This window comes from Chrysemys picta, chromosome 14 (assembly GCF_011386835.1).
Source record: "Chrysemys picta bellii isolate R12L10 chromosome 14, ASM1138683v2, whole genome shotgun sequence".
Lineage (NCBI taxonomy): Eukaryota > Metazoa > Chordata > Testudines > Emydidae > Chrysemys > Chrysemys picta.
Window position 1 is genome coordinate 4,164,670 of NC_088804.1, and position 7,189 is coordinate 4,171,858.

Here is a 7,189-nt window from a genome sequence, read left to right on the forward strand (position 1 = left end):
TACAGCTGTCCTGGTGCCTTCAGAGCTGGCCCTAAGTACCAGCCAGGCAAACAGCTGCTTTGGACCTGGTCCTTTCAGGAGCCTCGCATTCAAGTGGGGCTTTGCACCCCAGGACCTCGTCCTCAGCACTGGGGCTGTAAGGGGAGGGACTCTGTGGTAACCACTCCAGTCTTCCAACGCCACAACACATGGGCTGATTCACCCCCCAACTCCCTTTGGGCACCTAAGAATCTCATGCATTGTAAGAACCTTGGCGGCACAGTGGGGTTTTCCTCCCTCTAAAGCGGGGGTGTCAAATTCATTTGGAGGCAAGGGCCAGATTCCAGGTTTAATTCCAGTCTGTGGGCCAGAATACAGACTCAGGCCTTCATTCTTCCCCATGGATGTCAGGGGGAGGATTTCACAGAGATTAAGGGGAGAATGTAGCCTTCACGTAGTGAATAAGTTGTCATTTATTATTTATCCAGGACCTCATCGTCCCATTCGGTATCACTCGGTGAAAAGATCTGCTCCCCTTTCGGTTACCGCTGCTCCTGCCTTTTGCTTCTCTCCCTGACTGTTTTCACCTCCCTCTTTCCAAGCTGTACATTTCCTTCCCTGCCAGGAACTCCCTCCCCACCACTCGAGGGCTCCATTCCCACCCCTTTTCGGATCCACTACAGTGACCAGCCACCGAACAGTCAGCACTGACAAGACGTTTATTGGAGACTAGAGCTGACAATCCAAGACGATTAACAGGGGAGCTCACGCCCAAGTCATTGTTTCAGGCTGTCTGCAGACTCAAGCAGACATGATGTTGGTTTACACTCACTTCACATCTTGAAAGTCACTCTGCAGTCAGGAAGGCTACAAACGATATTTGCAAACGAAAGCCGAGGCTCTGCACAGTGCAGGTCATACAGGCCACCTCCACACACCACACAGGCTGGTCCCAGCACAGCCCACAGGGCCGGTGCTTGACAGCTCTAATGCATGTTGATATGCGCAGGTGTGATGGGGTGTGCCCCCCACCCTAGCCTAGGAAGGGTTAATGAAGCTGAGAAAGGGCCAATTAAGTGGATAGGCTCCAGCTTAGGGGAATTAGGTGGGCTAAGTAACCCTGGATTGATGAGGGAGCCAATCCAAGAAAGAACAGGTGGGGCTATTAAAGATATATTGGAACTGGAAAAGATACAGAAAAGGGCAACAAAAATGATGAGGGGTATGGAACCGCTTAATAAGACTGGGACTGATCAGCTTGGAAAAGAGACAACCAAGGGGGGCATATGATAGAGGTCTATAAAATCATGACCGCTGTGGAGAAAGTAAATAAGGAAGTGTTATTTACTCCTTCTTCGAACAGGAGAACTAGGGGTCACCAAATGACATTAATAAACAGCTGGTTTAAAACAAACAAAAGGAAGTATTTCTTCACACAATGCACAGTCAACCTGTGGAACTCCTTGCCAGAGAATGTTGTGAAGGCCAAGGCTATAACAGGGTTCAAAAAAGAACTAGATAAGTTCATGGAGGATAGGTCCATCAATGGCTATTAGCCAGGCTGGGCAGGGATGGTGTCCCTAGCCTCTGTTTGCCAGAAGCTGGGAATGGGCGACAGGGGATGGATCACTTGATGATTCCCTGTTCTGTTCATTCCCTCTGGGGTACCTGGCATTGGCCACTATAGGAAGACAGTATCCGGGGCTGGATGGACCTTTGGTCTGACTACAACATGGCCGTCCTTATGCTGTAGAAAGCTAGGAAGTCAGCAGTGGAAATGGGGCTGCAGTGAAGGAGCCTGCAGCCACTCTCTGGATGCTAGACAGGGAAGGAAGGTCACCCAGGGGGAGTGTAGAAACCCCCAGGGTTCCAGGCCCTGATGGAAGGGTACATCAAGAAGAGTGGTGGAGCAAAAGCCTGAGAGCAGTGGTGTAGGAAAAGGCTCAGGGAAATGACAGCAAAGTGGGACATTGCAGACTTTGGCCACTATTAGAGGGTCCCTGAGCTGGAACCCAGAGTAGAGGATGCGCCTGGGTTCCCCTACCAAAGACTGGGGAAGTGACACAGTCAGGGCAGCGAGGGAGAAGTCAGCCATTTTGGATGGAAAGACTAACAACCCCTGGAAGGCGAAAAAGCACATTGAACTGGCTGGAGGGCCAAGCTCTGAAGACAGAGCACCCTGAGTAACAGTGAGTGAGAGAGGCAGCCGGGCGCCCGAACGGGTGGCAGAAGGAGATGTCGGACGGGGAAGAAGCTAATCCCCAGAGCAGTTAGGAGGAAGCGCACTAGCGGGGATCATACCCAGTGACAATGTGTAGCACTGTCTCCCCACTCTTATGTAAGGGGGCGGGCCCACTCACCAGCCAGCGCATCAAGGGACGCTCCCACCAGGGTCAGGTTGTTGAGTCCCTTGCCCCAGGGATGCATTTATTGCTCCAACAAAACAGTTCAAAACATTAATCGAAACAGGTGAACCAGGCCCTGCTCCCTCACCTCTCCTAAGGCCAGGTAGCTTCTGCTGGTGCCGACACAGCAGCAGGTATCCCAGCCAGGTCTTTCGCCTAGCTGGTGGGGCGAGCCCCTTTCTGGGTCTGTTCTCCTGAAGCACCCTCCCTGCCCCAGGCAGATTTCCATCTCACCTGAGCTACTAGCTGCTCTTCCGAGGACTGGGTCATCTTCAGCCCTCACCTGGTCCCTGGCCTCACAGCATCAGCTGATCAGATGGGGCTGGGCTCAACTTCCCTTGTGGGACAGGACCACTACAGGATATCAGACTAGACTGACCTGAAGCACCTAGGAGCTCCGAAGATCTTCTTGGTGCACAGGATAGTTCAGTCTGGTAACAAGTGTGGGATTCCAGTGCACTAGAAACTGGTTCACACCCATCCGCTTGCAGTCCGGTGATTCCCTCCCTTTTAGGCCAGTATTTTATTTCAGCTGCATGAGTCTCTTTAAATTACCACATTCCTCCCGGCCCTTCCTTCCTACCTGCTTAAACAGAAAGTAACCCGCAAAAGCTGGCCTCATAACTAACATCCTGGTCCAGTCTCTCCAGAACAAGACAGAAACTCACGTGACAGAGCGGATTCACGAGGGCCATCCTTAGAGATAACAAGCAGCTTTTGGCATGTGTGTGTAAACAGTCTGATGGGCTAATTAATCAGGACTTCGGGGATTACAGAGTGACTTGAAGCATCATTTTAGAACTGGGCTGCTGGCACAGAATCGGCAGTTTGCCCACATGACTTAAAATAAAGATGTCAAAGATTTTTCTGACTTTACAGGGATTTTTTTTTTTTAATTGTCCCTCAGCTCAAGGCTCACGTTCGATCACAGACCACGTCAACATCAGCAGAGTTAGGGTTCTGAGCAGCGATCTGTACATATTGAGTGGACTGTTAAGTGGAATTTCCTTGCAAAGGAAATAAACAGGTTGTTCCCTCTTTGTGGCTTCTTTATGACATCTGAAGACCTCAACTGTGTTATAAAACTAAAGTTTTCTTTGTTGATTGCTTTTCACCTTTGGTAAATCAAGTCTTCCCTGGAAGACCCAGAGAACTGGAGTGGGAGCCTTCTCTGCCCTTAACTGGAAGGGTGAGGATGCTGAGTCTTTGGGTACATCTTCACTACCCGCCATATCGGCGGGTAGTGATTGATTTATTGGGGATCGATATATCGCGTCTCGTTAAGACGCAATATATCGATCACCGAACACGCTCCCCGTCGACTCCGGAACTCCACCAGAGCGAGCGGCGGTAGCAGAGTCAACGGGGGAGCTGCGGACGTCGATCCCGCGCCGTGTGGACCCAAGGTAAGTCGATCTAAGATACTTCGACTTCAGCTACGCTATTCACGTAGCTGAAGTTGCGTATCTTAGATTGATTCCCCCCCCACAGTGTAGACCAGCCCTTTAACAAAGATTTTCCTCCTAACGGTTAGTTGTGTGTTGGAGTTAAATAAACCAAAGAGTTTAAAAACCCATCTGAATAAGAATTTCTTCTCTGTCCAATTGCTCAGGATCCAATCGTTACATCATGATCTTACTAGTACTCCAGTCATCTACAGGACAGGATAGGTAAGACCAGTGTAAGACAGAAGCAGGAGACATTTTTGTTTTAAAAGCAACAAAAGATGCCTTTCAGGCCTTCTGTACAGTTAAAAACATATCTTTTATTCCCCATTTCACAAGTCAGCTTAAATTCTACATGGCCTGGAAAGGACGTTTACGTCATGTCTACACTCTGGCGACTATAGGTATGGTGCTGTAGCTATGCCGATTAACCCCGTTCCGTAGATATAGCCTATAGACCCACATCCGTCCCTCGGGACCCTCCTGCCCAGCCCCCGAGCGCCTGGCCTGGGAGGCTAGCCCCTGGCCCCTCCTCTGTTGTTCCCCCTCCCCCGAAGCCTCAGCTCGCTGCGTTGCCGGCGCAATGCTCTGGGTGTCTGGGCAGCGCAGCCCGGCCTGACCCGGTGCTCCGTGCTGCACGGTGGCGTGGTTGGCTCCAGCTGGAGCACCCATGGAGAAATATTAGCGGGTGCTTAGCACCCAACATCAGCCAAGCTCCCCTCCCTCCCCCCCACTCCCGTGCGCTGGCGGTCCCTGCCGATCAACTCCTCCCCCTCCCTCCCAGCGCCTCCTGAGTGCTGCGGAACAGCTGGTTTGTGGCATGCAGGAGGCATGGGGGGAGGAGCGGGGATGGGGTGTGCTCGGCGGAGGGGGCGGAAAGAGGTGGGGACGAGGTGAGACGGGGCGGGAAAAGGCGGGGTGGAGGTGGGAGCTTGGGGGAAGGGGCGGAGCGGGACTGGTGGTGGAGTGGGGGCGGGAAGAGGCAGGATGGTGGTGGGGGCTTAGGGGAAGGGGTGGAGTGGGGGCGGGAAGAGGCAGGATGGTGGTGGGGGCTTAGGGGAAGGGGTGGAGTGGGGGCGGGAAGAGGCAGGATGGTGGGGGGGGCTTAGGGGAAGGGGTGGAGTGGGGGCGGGACCTGGAGCTGAGCACCCCGGGGAAAATTAGAAGCTGGCGCCTGTGCCTCTTGGAGCAAGGGGAACTGGGACACAGATTGTGACTCAGGCTTTTTCTGCAGTGAAGACATCAAGATTGCTACCTCCCTGCAAATCCCAGAGCAGATGAGGCGCTGTGGCTTTTGCCTTGATGTCATTAATGGAGCCAAGTCTCAAGTTGGGGTCCTAGGGTTGTCCTATGTGGCTGATCCCTAGGGTAAAGAACACATGTTTGCAGCCTTGATCAAATGCGCAGCAATCCATTAACTCCTGGTAAGGACGTCCGGTGAAGACGAGCCCTCAGTCACAACCCATTTGCCAGTCAGCTTGCGGCAAAGCTACACGACATGCACTAATCTCTCTCCACGGTGTGTCACTCGACAACTCACATATTGTGTGGAATTAACTGGGGATCCTTCTAGGCCTCATGAAAAGAAACAGCTCAACTCTATGCAAAGCCAGAGTGCTTCAAAAGGACATCGTAGGACTTGGAGCTCATGGAAATCAAACAACTGAAGACACTTGTTGGAGTCAATGCCTGAGCCAGATCAGCAGTGAGCACTGGCCCTTCCTGTTAAAGCCAATGAGAGTCGCCGGTCGTTGGCCTCTCGCAGGCCCAGGCCTGTACTTGGGTAGCTATGGTACAGGTTTCTCATAGTGCTGCCACAGCACCTCGGTCCTGTCCTCCAGCCCACTCCCTCACAGTAACACAGCCTGGTTCTGACTTATCGCAAGCCTGGCTCTGCAGTCCCGGGGACTCTCCTGAAGCACAGACTGCTACGCAGCGCCGTGGGGCAATCTGTAGTGGGGCCAGCCACCCGTTAGGGAGGGGATCCAGACTACTATCACTTTGTGCCCCCACCGGGAACTGAACCCGTGGAGCTCCAAAGGCAGAAAGCTGGTGGACTTACCCCGTGCCAGGCTGCCTCACCCCCCCCCTTATCATCAGAACCCAGGTGGTCCATCGCTCAACTCATTCTTCCTGGGTAAGCTGCAGTGCTGCCTGTTTGACCACAGCATACAAAGCTGAACAAAACACAGGAGCCCGAGAGCCCAGCTCCCAGACACGAAACACTGTTCTACACCTGAACGACAAGGAGTCCGGTGGCACCTTTAAAGACTAACAGATTTATTTGGGCATAAGCTTTTGTGGGTAAAAAACCTCAAGGTGCCACCAGACTCCCCTTGTTGTTTTTGTGGATACAGACTAACATGGCTACCCCTTGATGTTCTACACCTGGAAAGACGGGCTCTGTATTAAACAGCATTAGCCCTAGGGTGACCAGACGTCCCGATTTTATCGGGACTGTCCCGATATTTCCTTGTTTGTCCCGCGTCCCGACCGACATGCGGTCGGGACACTGGACAAACAAGGAAATGCCCCGAGCCTAGAGCCCGGAAGTGCTCGCACCCCCCCCCACCCCGACTCCGCCCCCTCCTCCCCCGATTGGCTCCCTCCCCGAATCCCCGCCTCTTCCCCGGGCTCACCATTCCCCCTCCCTCCGCAAGCGCTGGAGGGAGGCCCGGGAGACTCAGGGGAAGCGCGGGGCCGGGGTGAGTAACAGTCCGGCCTGGCCGTAGGGAGAGGACGGGGGCGACCCGCGGGGCCAGGCGGCGGCTGTTCTCCCCCCCGGGCAGCGGGACTCGGGAGCAGCCGCTGCTGCAGCTCCCACTGCCGCGGGGGCAGGAAGCGGCCATGGCGCTTGGCGGCTGCGGCTCTGGCGCCCCCGAACCCCCCGAGCCGGGGCCTGCTGCGGGGACCCAGCAGTGCGCACGCTGCGCCCAGCCCCTGGGCAGTGCCGTCTGGGCTGCCCAGCTGGTGCTATCCCGCGGCGGCCCCGGGGTGGAGGCATCGGCAGCCCAGCCCCGTTCGTTCCCCTGCGGGACGGGGGGGCTGGGGCCTGCTACCCCCACTCCGGGGCCGCTGCGGGATTGCACCAGCTGGGCAGCAGCCCAGACGCGACTGGCCAGGGGCTGGGCCCAGCGTGCGCACTGCTGGGTCCCCGCAGCAGGCCCCGGCTCGGGGGGTTCGGGGGCGCCAGAGCCGCAGCCGCCAAGCGCCATGGCCGCTTCCTGCCCCCGCGGCAGTGGGAGCTGCAGCAGTGGCTGCTCCCGAGTCCTGCTGCCCGGGGGGGAGAACAGCCGCCGCCTGGCCCCGCGGGCCGCCCCCCTCCTCTCCCTACTGCCCGACTGAGTCCTGCCTGCTCGG